At 51.3% G+C, this 13,521-nt stretch overlaps 1 protein-coding gene across 1 annotated transcript in view; it reads left to right on the forward strand.

The window, feature by feature from the left end:
* CRACR2B (calcium release activated channel regulator 2B) overlaps window positions 1-13,521 on the forward strand; it is a 41,750-nt gene that overhangs the window by 2,372 nt on the left and 25,857 nt on the right. The window contains exon 2 of the mRNA XM_082761005.1: window positions 3,059-3,158. The gene's annotated coding sequence lies outside the window, so the exon portion shown is untranslated. The remainder of the gene's footprint in view (window positions 1-3,058; window positions 3,159-13,521) is intronic.

Here is a 13,521-nt window from a genome sequence, read left to right on the forward strand (position 1 = left end):
GCAGCCTCAGAGAATAAACTAATGGGATGAGGTTCAATTGACAAGTAACATAAATCAAATAGGCACAGCTCCTGGCACTGCGTTCTTCATGGTCAGAGAGTTTTGCAGATATCGATCCTCATGTACAGTAAACTAGGTTTGGTTTCCATAATATAGCCCACATGTTATTCACTGCCTAAATCTTTTTGATTTGATAAGGCTGCCCTGGGGACTGAATCCTCCCACCTCTCTTTGCCTGCTTGCAGGAGCTCATCTTGGTTTTAAAGACAGTGACAAGAAACTTCAGCCGTAATAAGTGTGTTTTCTTCCACTGAGCAAAGAAGCATCTTCCCTGTTCCTGCCAGACACAGTTGCTTGTTGTCCATATAAAGGCTAAGGTGGAAATATTTGTTTTACTTCACAAATCTGAATCCCAAAGGATCCGTTTTGTTGTAGCACCCAAAGAGCAGTGTTGAAACAGTAAGGCTCTGTCCTTTGTCGCTGTGGTCCCGTTGCGGTACGGCATAGCCCAGCAGCTTGAAATGGAGATACTCCCGCTCAGTGTTGTTCCAGTTGCCTCTCTTAGTATTTTCCTAACAGTTTTCTCTTTCCCCCATCCTGCAGTCTAAAACCTTTCTTGGCAGATCTCGAGATGGCTTTCACTGTGCATGGACCTAATTACACATGCTGCTAAGCAAACCTGACCTCTGCAGCTGTTCAGGGAGCACTGAGGTGGGTTCACTAAATGTTCCCTGTACACTTCTGCTGCAGTAACAAGCACAATGTGCTCTTCTCGGGCCATATGTTCACAAAGTTTGGCAGCCCTAAGTGTTTGAAAATCACCAGGCAGACATTAAAAAAAAAAAAAAAAAAGTGCCATGGGATGACTTAAGTGTTGGCTTTTTTTTTTTTTTTTTTTGAAAGTGGTGTTATTAATTTGTTTTCTCATGCTGATCTGCCTTAGATATTTCTGGTTGTTGTGGATATTTCTGTGTCTCCGTATAAGCTGCCAGAAATGCTTGAATTCGCCTGACTGCAGGACCTAAGCATTTCAAGCGGAATAACAAACTGTGTAAGCTTTGGGAGAAAATGATGCCAAACCTGATGTTAATGGCTGTTACGGGTTGTGGTACTGTGACTTTTCAAATGATGTCTGGAGCCTTGGTTATCTTTCCCATGCTTCATTCGGGTTGGGGCAAAGTGGTTGGGAAGCCCTGTGGACATTTTAACCAAGGGTTTTCCTCTTACCTTGTGTCGTAGAGCACTAAAGCGGGGGCAAGGATTGTCTTGTGTTGTTAGAGAGTGACTTTAATCGTGGGGTTGTTTTGAAGGAAGCGGTGTATGGTGCAGTGCACTGAAAGGGTGCAGTGCTCTTAGCTGATTGGCATAACTAGGGGAACATCTGCCAAGTCCTAAGATCGAGAAGGAAGAGGCTTGTAACATCCCTTCTTTCTATCTAGTCGGGCTACAGTTGGGATAATGGACAGTGAAATGTGTGCTTGAAGAGCATCTCTTTAGCAGAGATGTCATCCAAAGGAGGAGTTGTTGTGTGTCTGCTTTTAGCCTTAATCTCTGTGCTGGTACAAGACTGTATGGCTTTTCTGCACAAGATAATGGTCCTGTCCACGTGGAAGAGACTGCCTGATTCGGGAGGATGTGTAACAATCACACAAAACTAAAAGTCCTACAGGTGCATGTGGTGTTGTCCTGAGGATGGCAGGAGACCTCTATACATGTAACCAGGAGTCCTGAACCTCCTGAGGTCTGCTGTGACAGTACAGGGCTGGCCTGAGCTTGTAATGCTGGGAAGGTCAGGCAAGTGGGAAGATGTCAGCGTTCAAAGCATGAAAGGTAACATGGGGCAAGGCAACCTGTGTTCCTGAAGAGGAAATGAAAGAACGAATAAAGGCAGCTCGTAAGACCTCTTCTGCAGCTTTTTGAAAGAATTAGCCTTCAGCATGTGTGCAGGTTGAAGGCCAAAGCAAAGCTGTGAAGGTTTGAAAACATCCACTCCTGCTGCTGGAGCTGTGCAATCAAGGTAACAGTACCCAGCCGTTCACCGATTCCTATCTCATGCTCTTCAAACGAATAACAAGTAGGATATATCTGTAGGCCTTTGGGGTCTAAGACTGCTATCCAGGTGGTGTAAAAAATAAAGATGTGACATGTTTAGGCTGTGCAGTGTTAGGGACCCATGCTCAAGGTGTAATTAAAGCAGTTAGCCAGGAGGGAGCTGTGTGAGCCAGTCTAAGGGCATGTGCAGGGAGCTGTAGGAGTGCAGCTGGGGTTCAAGTCGCCGGGGTCTGTGCGTGCTGGCGGATTGCAGGAGCAGGGTGCTACATCTGCTATCTGCCACGCTTCCCTGAAAGGTGGAGGAAAACAAACTGTTAGGGAATAATCCAGAAAAAGTCAGTGTGGGGGCTTGGGAGAGGTGCAAGGAGGCTCAACTGATACTTACTGCAGGAAACCTTGACGGCCCTCGCTGTTGCAGTAGCTGAATATGCTGAATGCTCCGCCACGCTCAGCAAAACATCTCCAAGCAGGGCTTTTATCTGGCTTAGTTTCCCCTCTGTAACACGGAGAAGAGGAGACTGAGCTCATCCAAGCTGTGGGCGGCCTGTGGGTTGGCAGTGTGACGGATTTGGAAATCTCCTCTGCAGACAAATGGTCTGACTCCCAGAAAAACACCATCAGCCGGCCCGGGCCTTATCTGCCGGCGAGGACTAGCGCGGCTGCGCTGCGTCTAGAGCAAGTGAGCTGCGTGAGCGTGCCCGGGGCAGCTGAGGTGAAGGGATGAAGTGTGCAAACACTGCCGAGACATTTTCCACCTCGCTTTCGCTTGTGGGCCAAATGCAAATATCCGTGTTGTTTGGCAGGTGGGACAGGCTGCCCTGCGGAGCGGGCTGGCCTTCCCTCTGTGCTGTGAATCACCACAGGCCTCCTCCTGGACGCTGGCCTTTGTCCAGCCGCCCTCCTGGAGCAGACACCGAGCTCCTGAGCTTTGCCCAAGGAGGAAGGCGCGCGTCATTGCTCAGATAAGATAAACTGTGCCCAAATAACTCCTTGTTACCCTTGGCAGGTGCGGCTAACCACCAGCCAGGGCTCGCGCAGCCCTGAGGAACCGCCAGGCCTCGCCTCCAGGCAGCGTGGAGGCTTGACGCCAGAGCCCAGGAGGCAAGGTGGGTGTGACAGCGGTGTGGTTGTGCCCCCAGGGATGGCGACAGCAAGGCCTGAGGGCTGTGAGTGAGGGAACAGCCACCCGGGGGCTCTGCAGGCAGAAGGACCTCTGCTGTGTGCTGCTGTGCTGCTGAGGGCTGCAGCTGCAGCGCTGCAAGCAGTGGGCCTGCAGAGCTCGGGGTGGTCTAAACAGGGCTGTCCCGTGGGAACTCGGGAAAGAATTTGGATTTGTTGGAGGGAAAAAGGACAAACAGTGATGCCCCTGCAAATGCATGCTGCTTCTTTGCTACTGTGCGTGAGAGCTTCCTTCCCTCCTCTTCCCCCTCTTTGCCTCTTATAGGAGTTTGCAAGGTTTCTCTTCCACCCTCCTTCCCTCCCTCCCAAACTGGCATTTAGACACACTGCCAGAGGAATAATCCCCTGCTCCACACAGATGCACAAAACCCTTTGATTTAATGCGTTTCCTATGGCACAAAAAAGTCTTTTGCTTCCAATGCAAATCGGGTTGCTCACTCTAAGCCGCTAAATGCAAATGCGTCACTTGTAGTTATTGGCTCTGGGAAGAGCGGTGTGGGCTTTATGTAAAACATAAAGATAAGATGTCAGGAGCTCGTCAGCAAGCACAGCAACACGGATTTGTGCTGGAGAGAGGTCAACGTGGCAGCGGTTCATTCACGATGATCCCATAAATAGCTCTTGCCAGCTTAGGGTTGGTGTATCATTATCTGCTGTGACGTGTGGCAACCGCTCCGGGCCTCTTCTCCCGTACGGGGGATCCTTGGTCTTAAAGGACGGATCCGCAGGGAGGGAAGTGAACAAGCCTCTGCTATTACACTTAACTCAATCCTGCTTTCAACACGATTCCTTTAGCTGGTTTAAATTGCAGACAGCTAATCCAGCTGAGGTGTGCTCACCATTCCCTTTCTGCATCACCTGCATGAGGGGAGAGAGAAGCTGCAGTGGGCAAACAGCTGCTGCAGGAGGAGAGCACTGCCTTGGAAGAACACAGCGTCAGCTAAGAGGATTCACCGAGTGATATTAATATGGAAAAATACATTTCTCTCTGTTTTGTTGGTCCCCTTCTTTCTGCCTTCCTGTGGTGATGCTGCTCGCCTCCCGTTTTTGAACTTGTGAGGTGGGCTGCTAGGCAGGGGGATGTTTCACGCCGTTGGTGTCAAACAAGTTGGTGTTTGTAGAAATGGATTCACACGTCCTAGCTATGGGTGCACTGGGGGTTGGCTGGTTATTCTCTCCCCTCTCTCCTTGTGCAGGGTCCCCCATCCAGGTGCAGGATCAGTGCAGGCTGCGGTTTGGTGACTCACCCTGCTCTGACGCCTGGGTCTCTCTTCTCTCTTCAGGCTGGGCGAGTAACACGCAGTCTGTAATTGTGCTCGAGAGCCCTTGGATTGCCCCAGCTCTGGGGAGGCTGCTACAATGCTTAGATTGGCTTAATCCAATCTGATCTGAAAATCCACTTCTCTGAACAATGGACGTGTGGTGGGGTGGTATTCAAGTGTCTTTAGGAAATGAGAAACCTTCCTGGCAGCAGTGGATGAAGGCTTTTTCTTTTCAGCGCATACAACTGAATGCACAGGACATGCAGTATGGCTGAATTAGCATCACTATGGGAACCATAACTTTTGTGTTCCCTGACCTTTACCTGTATAATGCTAAAGATTCGTTAACGTGTCTCCAAGATGCTTTTTTTCTGTTGTTGTTGTTTAATAAGCTTTTTGTCGCGGTCAGTACTAGAAGCGGCTTTATAAAGGCTCCAGGAGGAGACTAGAGAGGAGGCAGGCCCCGAGGTGCCTCCTTGGTGCTGTGTTAGCAGCGCCCCAGCTGAATCGAGGTGTGCAAGCGGGAACCACGGCTCAGTGTTAAGCGTCACCTCTGCACCAACACTAAACAAACTGGTGAGTAAATTCCCCAGCTCAGAGGCAGGTAACTCACTCGGTATGATTTTTTTATGCCTCGGCTGCACTGCTGGAGCCTGCCCCAAGCGTGCGTGGTCCTGGGGCTGAGGCAAAGCCAGGGAGGAGAGGAGTGGAGCCGTGGAAGTGCTATTTGGAGGGGAGCAGGGCTGCCGTCCTGCAGCAGAGCCCTCTTGGGAGAGCTGGCTGCAGGGAGCAAAGGGGCCTTGTGGTGCTTCGGGCTGTGGAGCTGAGGAACTGCCACGCTTTAGAGATGGCTTGTGTGGAGCCTTTCCTCCTCATTTTGTCGTCTCATCCATGGGACTGCAGGGAGGCGTTCTTGTCCGGTTGTGCTCCTACCCTCCTCTAAGGGAGGAAAAACACACGAGGAAGGACCCACCTCTGCCTTTGCTTCCTGTGGATCCCCTCATTGCTTGCTGCTGGGAGGATGGGGCCGTCTGGAGCTCCCCCTTCACAGCCCATAGGCTGATGAGGTCTCTGCTGATCAGGTGCCAGCCAGAGACTTCTCAGTGGCAAACAGGTGGAAAAAAGGGTTTGCTCCTCATGGTGACTTGCACAGCAAAAGCTGTTTGTTGGGCAGAGAGTGTCCTTGAGGCTGGTGCAAAGGGGTGTTAGGGCTGGGGGTGAGCAAAGGGGATGAAACCATGCCGAGTGATGAAGAGTTGGCACACTGGGGTCTCACTGCGCTCGCTTTTCCTTCCTTTGTCACCCCTTGTCACTGAGGGGAGGTGATGCAGCTGGAGCTGCCTGTGAGCGACAAACCCCCTCACCATCGTTCACCCAAACTGACAGAGGGCTTTGGTTCCTTTTGGTGGGGCTGTGGGATGCAGGAGCACTCCGGCTAGTGCTGGGACAGAGGGTGGTGGCATCTCGGGCTGCTTCGCTGAGGAGGTCCCGTGGTGCACGTCCCACCGCTGGGGTACGTCCTGCTGTGCTCTGGGAAGCTGCTCCTTGCACCGTAGCCCTCTGCCTCACTGTGCCTTTCTCCCAAGCTCTCTTTGGGAAGCAGGCAGTAGCCAGCGACGTACAAGTGGAATCAAATTCAAGGCAGGATTCCCGGGGACAGTTTCCAGCCTGGTCCTTGTTGAAGCGGGACAGGAGGTAGGCAGCAAGCTGCGTGCCTTCCCCGAGGAGCTCCAGCTGTGCCCGTAAGGTCAGCACGGGACGAGAGAGCAGTGCTTCTGTGGCAGCTCGGAAACGAGCCCTTCTTCCCAGCTGTGTGTGAGACAGGGTTATGAGGAATTTGCCCGGGGAACATAACGGCAAGATTTCTTGTGCTGCTTTCCCAAGTGACTGCTGCTAGCCTCTGCTGGAAGGGGGATGAGACGCGTGGGGAGCGTTGCAAACCACACCTCCTCGCTTGGACCTGCTCTGATCCTCTGTTTACAGTGGCGGTGTCATTTCTTCCCTGGCTTTTTGCTGTGGAGCACTGCCGGCTGCAGGGAAGGGGAACGACACCGTCCCGCTGCTGGAGGTATTTGGGGACGGCCGCCGGGAGAGAGGAGAGGAGGCTGTGTAAGAGGGGAAAGGAGGTGCAGGGAGCCTCTCTTAGGCAAGGAATTACTTGAGCAGAAGGAAGACTGAAGGAGTTAGCAAGTCGCTGTGTCTCGGCGGTTTCTGCCTCGGGACTTTCTGCTCTGACTTCCTGCTTTTGCTTTAAGGAAGCAGAGTGGGGACGGACGGACCCGCTGCCTGCAGGGGCACGCCGTGTGCCCGCAGGAAAAGGACACTGCTCCCGGGGCAGGGGGAAATGTGTTGATCGGTGTGGAAGAGCTGGAGACACATAATTAGCAGATGGGTCATTTTTCATTTTATTTTTTTTCAGGTTACCCAGTGTCTTTGTGAGTGTTGTGCTGAAAACACTTGCTTTCAGTTTTGACAAGATTTTGCAGGTCGCTTAGCTAATTCTAGTGGCTCTGTGGCTTTGGAACTGTGGATTTGGAGCGATCACTGCTATAGTTATGTTTTCCAGAGCAAAAGAAAAAGCAGGATGAGCTTACAGTATGTGGGACTGTGCTGTTTCCTTATGAAACAGGTGTCGTGAGCTGGCTAGATGGAAAACTAAGGCTTTTCTTCTGCATGCTTTGTGCAAGTTTAGAATTATTCTTTAAGAACATTCCTTGTGGTGTTCGCTCCTTACGCTCCCCGGTGCACGTGTTGTTCTGGAGGAGTGGTTCAGGGCTTGCGGCTGCTTAAAACACCGTGTTTCCGTCTCGTGGCACTCCGAGGCTTTCCGGGGATTTCTTGGGATTGTGCCCTCTGTGAGAGAAAGGGAAAGGACACTTCTGGTACCTCGTGGGAGAGCCCAGAGCTCCTGGGCGTTCAGAGCGGATCCTCTCTTCTCTATGGGGAGGAAGCGGGAGCAGTGACTCCCTGGAACCAAGACTTTTTGTGTGGCCTGACAGCCAGGAGGTGTCTGTGCCCAGGGAACGGGTTTCATCCCTTTCCAGTGAGCATTTTCCAGGTTACTGCGGCATTTCAGGGAAGGTGTGTAGCACTGCCAGCACCTCCGTAGCTGGCAGAAGGGCCGAGCCTGTGCCTCTACACCCTCTGTTACCCAGGGGGTCCCAGCCGGGGGTCCCACCCAGGTGTCACGCAGCAGCGATGCGGGCGGTTTGGAGGGGCAGGGAACGGGTTAATGGGCTTCTCGGAAATCGGCTTCCCCCAGCTGTGTTTGTTGTTTCAGCAGCATTTGCAGGAAGGTCAAACTGTCCGTGGGCCCCATGCATTGCTCGTGGGCGAAACCGATACAGTGCCAGCCACAGGCTCCTCGGGGGGCTGCGCTCTCCAGAAATCCTCTCCCACTTGTTAATCTTTGCAAAGGGTTTTTGTCCTTGAAGTGCGCTTTGCAGATTGAGCGCGGCGAGGTGAAACTTCTCTCCCCGGTCCTATTGCTAACATACAACCCAGAAATGATAAGGGCGGTGAGATCGCCCTGTCCAGTTCTCAACAGACTGGAGATGGGTTGCCTTGGGTGAGGAAAAAATGGTTCAACTTCACGCACCCCCTGTAGCTGTAGCCCTCTGGAGGAGTTTGTTGCATCCTGCAGAGAGCTTGCTGGCTCAGATGGAGAAGAAATGTGTCCAGTGAGCAGTGTGAGCAGAGCAGAGGTTCTCCTTCAAAAGGGGCCTGCTGGTCTGCTGTTCTGGTCTGCTGTGTGTGTGGTGAGGGAACTGTTGGAGGACAGCATTAGGCTGTTGATTTTTGTTTGTAGAAGGATAATTTCAAGGTCAAGGATGTTAAACAAAAAAAGCTTTCCCCAGTCCTGGGGAGAAGCGTGCCAGTCACCCGGGATAGGATTGTCACGGGATTTTTAGCCTTTGTGCAAAGAGGGCAAAGTTGCTGAGGAACCTTGCAGCTGGTCAGGAGGGGCTTGAGCCCAGAAGAGTGGACAGCTATCAGGAAATTTAATGAAGAAGTGGCAACAAGATTGGGATCCAGCTAGAGGAATGGCCAGGCTGAACCAGCATCATGTATTCAACAGCAGCTGATAGCAGGTACCCTCCTCTTCCCATCATAAATGCAGAACAAAACGTCCCTAGTACGCTCTGGTGGTTGCTTGTGGCTCAGAGATTTCTCTGAGATAAAAAGAGAGATTTTTTATAACAGCCCTTTGTGGACAAACTCAGGAAGGAAAAACTAACCACTTCTGCAGCCCGTGGATGCGTATGACATCCCTGGCATCCTGTGTTAGGGAGTTCCACGCTTCAACAGCGCATGAAGAAGTGCTTCCTTGTGCTTTGTGTGCACCACCCAGTTTCAGCTGAGGCTCCCGAATTCTCCTCTCCGAGATGGCAGTGACTGGGGACAGTTCTTTACCATCTCTGCCATTCAGGCATTGGTTACGTGCATGACTCCGTAAAAACAAATTTCTGCATTCAAAGCTTTTGTGTATCCTTTAGGACCTTTCATCCATTTATCAAGCAAAAATCTGCCCCTGGATAATACATTTTTGCCCTTCAAGTACTCCGAGGACACCGAGAGGGTGCATGTGGCTTGTCACCAGCAGAGGACTGAGGGCTCCCCTTGCTCAAGGCAGCGGAGCTCGGAGGAAATCGGCAGTGATGTTCCATTCAAGGCGCCGAGGAGCTTCTCTGGATTGATGTCTTCTCCTGCAAAAACTCTTTGAAAGCCCCGAGGTGCAATCTGCCTCCCGACTGCTGTGCTCAAAGCACCGACCTTCAGCTTCGCAGCGCTGCCGGCAGTGCTCAGCGGGGAATAAAGATTGTGTTACCTCGACACGGGTAAAATACCCTGTCCTTCTCAACTGCTGGGCTCGAGCTGATTGCCCCTGTCCTCTAGCAACCACATACTTGTGGTGGAACATTAACGGCAGTGGCATCAACGAGAAACTTGATACCTCTCAGGGCCTTCTCCACTTGACTGAGTGAGTGATATTTACTTTCTGCCGGATAATTGTGTCCTTTGTGGCTGTGCAGTGAGAGCTCCAATCCGTGGAAGTGCAGTGACTTCTTCGTGACACTGAAGGGTCTAATGTGGGGTTTTTCCACTCCTCTGCCGTTGGGGTGTGTGAGATGAATCCTTACGTTGCACTGTTTGGGATGTTGCAATGTTCTGCTTTGTCTCATTAAAAAAAAAAAAAAGTTTGGGGAAACTTGAAAGACTTTATAAAGTGAAGAAATTTTTAAAAATGACTTGCTATTAAGCTGGCTATTGCTGTTTGTCATGTCTTGTTGCGGGCTTGTTCTTTATTTTCTGGAAAATCAGCTGCATACTAGTTACATTGACACATCCTAGACCGTTAGCTGTTTATGGAAAAAATGTGTTTTGGATTTAGCTTTTAATTGCTGAGAATTAACTCTCGGCCCAAACACTGCTGGAGGAAAAACTGATGCTTTCTCTCCCTCTCCCCAAGAAAAACAACCCAACAAAGGCCAAAACCCCGGCTAGCAGGAGCGGTTCCAGAGCAAACACACGCCCGCGGTGTTTGCGGTGCCAGCAGGGTGACACGGCCAGCGTGACAGCTGACGAGTGTCCCTGGCTGGCCATAGGTAAGGCAGAGGGGCAGAGCGTGGGCGTGATGAGATGGTGCATTTGTGACCATCTCCTGGGGAAAGGATACGGTCTGGGGATGTCGTGGACACCTGGAGATGTTGCTGTGATGACTCCTGGCGTGTCGGTGCTTTCTGCTGCGGTGTCGGACTGAGAAGCTGAGAAGGCAGCCCCGAGCGCAGCTCAGGAAGTTCATTTGTGCTCACGTCTTGAAATAAAGCAGAGAACTGTCTCCAGCTGGACGCAGATCGGGGCGAGCAGCAGGTTTCTTCACGGCAGGTTTCTCTGACAAAGTTCAAGAGGTTGGCGTGGCAAGTCATAAAAAACGAGTTCCTGTTTGAGGTGAGGGAAGTGCTGAACTGGAGCAGAGCGCGTTTTCCAAGATGCTGCCGTGAGTGAGGGAGCCCATTCCTGCAGTCCGTGGTGCTGGGATATACCTCCTTATCTTCCCGGCACATCCCACGGTGAAGTCACCCATCGATATTGCCACACGGGTTAGCTCACAGCTATCAGGCTGGGCTAATCTCCCGCTGAATAAACAACACAAAGGTTCCTGGATTCGTTCCTGTTCCCTTAAAGGGATACAATCGAGTGCAGGCAATTAAAGGAGAGAGAGAGCGTGCATGAAGTGTAGCTCGAGATATTACACCTGATTGCAGGCGCTCGGCCCAGGGCGTGTGTGTGGGTTCTTAGTTTTTTAAGGAAAAAAGCCTCATAAAACAATCGGTGTTTTTCTAATTTTTCAATGTATTTCTTTTCCTGCCGTTCCCTTTGGGAAGGGAGAACCCAACAACCACCCAAACAGATCCCAAACAATGGGAGCAAATTTCCTATAGAAGGGAGAGAGTAAAGTTAATTTTGTACAAAGTACGCTGAGAAATAACTCTTTTCTTCCTGCTCTCCTCCCAGCCTTTTCAGAGGCTGTGGCAGAGCCTGTTAAAACAGCTTCCACCAAATGGGCGCCCGGTTCCTTGGAGCAGCTTTTGGAAATTTCAGCCTGCGTGGGGCCTCGCTCGACACGGGGTTGGTGGCGTTCTCTGGCAGGGCTTCTCCTCCACGTTCGCCTGATCGGAGAGACTTGCCTGGCTGTCATTCAGTCATCCCTCATAATATGTGCCTTTTGCACACAGTGAGGATACTTGTAAACGTGTGTGAGTAATGATAATCGCTGTAAATATGTGAGATCACCGAGTCGCACGGTGCTATAAAACCTGAGAGCCTCGTCACCTGCAGAGGGGACTGTGCCCTACGAGGAGCACTGTTTTTACAGCAATTACTGGCTTTCCAAAGAGCGGGAGGGAAGGGAAGGCAGAATAAACAGAGCAAGCGGCACGTGTTTGATGCAAAATGATATACGGACCCATAAAGCTTTTATTGACCCTTTCTTTGAAATCCTGCTTGTTAGCTGGTGCTCCCGAGTGACGCTCCCGGTCCGTGAGCAAGTGAAGGCGCTGAGCTGCAGCATCTCGGTCTGCACTGTCTGAGCACCCGGAGAAGGTCAAGGCTGAATTGCTGGAGCATTCGTGCACAAGCCTGTGTGTGCTGCTGGGTGGGCTCCTCGCATGGGCCTGATCCTGCCAAGCCTCTTTTTGTGGGCTCTGCTTGGAGAGCAGGCGGTCTGCCTGCAGCACACCATTGTCCCGGGCACCTCGCTGCCCCTAACATCACTTCTCTGGCATTTCTGGTGCTGGGCTTCCTTTAAAGTTGCCGGGCTCTTTGTCTGCAGGAGGAGTAGAAATGACAGGGTGTGTTCTTCTGACCTGCTTCAAGAACTGGCGTTGCTGTTTGGCTTTAGTATGAGGGTGGGTTTTTTCATTTCCGATAATATTGTTTTAGGCAGAGACACACAGGATCTCCTCTTCGAAACTTCCCAGCAGGTATCTGAACGCTTTGTTTTGTTGTACACCTGGGACACTTCCTGCATACCTATAAAGAATCTCCTTTAAAATTCCCTTCTGCCACAATGTCACCAAAAAATAGTGGTACAGGAACACAAAACCCTGCTGTCCTTCGTAGCTCCGCAGGCCCCAAGCACCAGACTTGCTCCGTAATCCTGGTAAGCCACTTATCCAGTTGTCCTTAGCTTTCCCTTTGTTAACTGTTGATTCATTGCCCCGCTTCTGGCAGGGCTGCTAGGAATGCTGCGTGTCCAGTGCCTGCACAATGCCCTGCCGGTGGCGGAGGTCAGCCGAGGACCAGCTGTGGGGAATTTGGCTGGGCTTCCCCCTTTCCTTTCCTCCTTGTCATTGGGCTGAGAAAAATGAACAAAATTGTCATGTGTGCTCAGTCCTCATGGTCACACAGATAAGGGCTTGGCTGTCGACTGTGTTGGAGTAATGACTTTTCTTTACCTCTCTAACACTGCTTACTGCTACAGAAAAAGGCTTTCTGAGAGAATAAATTGGAAACCAGGACCTTGTAAAAATATCCTGAGAGGAGCATCTCCCCCCTGCAGGAAAAGCACCTTGGGTTTGTTCTTTTTGTTGAAATCTGCAGGCCTTCCAAGTTTTATCTTCATTTCTTTTTTCTTTGTCTTCATCTGCGAGTCTTTGGAACTATTCTGCTGCTCGAGTTTCATGTGTAATTATTGATCTCCAGGAACAGTCTTAAAATGAAGCACCAGGCCCGGCCTCGCAGCGGCGGGGAGGACAGCGCTGCGGGCATGGGCAGGTGACATGACTTACCCAGGGCCATATGGCAGGCTGAGTCAGGACTGAGGTTCAGGTCTTGTGATTTCCCCGGAGGAGGCCTTGCCCAGCAGACCCAGCTGTTTTTCTGACCCAGCTTTGCACAAGACAAACTACAGTTTATGCCTCGAGTGGTTAAAATATGTGTAAGACTGGCCTGAGTTGCCTGTGCGTGGAAAAGCACCCAGTGTTGGTTTTCCTTACTGTCCGTCGGGGTTCTCCTGTGCTTTCCCTGAGCTGATCCGTGTTTGCTTCTAGGTGTAATGCACAGGTCCCAAGGACCGTCTCAGACCCCTTGGGTGAGGGAAGAGGGAGCAGCAGGATGTGACACGCAGAGGTGGCTTCCAGCGGGCCGGGGCGGCTGGAGCTCGGTGGTGCCATCAGGTCCCAACCCTTCCACCTTCTGGGGGCGTTGGTGGTGGTTTGGGCTGGATGAACTCTGCTGCGACCCACTGCAGGTGTTCTTATGGCTGTACATCTTCTGGTAGTGCCATTTCAACGTGGAGAGCCACATCTGGCTTCAAGCCACCTGAAACGGCTTGAACAAGAGACTCTGTCCTCTCGATGTTGAATTAATGGGCTTGGTTTCTCACATGTAGGAGTCCAATCCTTTCAGACTTTTGCCCGTGCTCCTCTAATGAAGAGGCTTTTAGCTCCACTAGGATTTGGGAGCTACAATATGGCTGGGCTTTTGATAAAATGGGGAGATGCTAGAGGTGGGGATGTAATGCTTC

This window comes from Aythya marila, assembly GCF_965140915.1.
Source record: "Aythya marila genome assembly, chromosome: 5".
NCBI lineage: Eukaryota > Metazoa > Chordata > Aves > Anseriformes > Anatidae > Aythya > Aythya marila.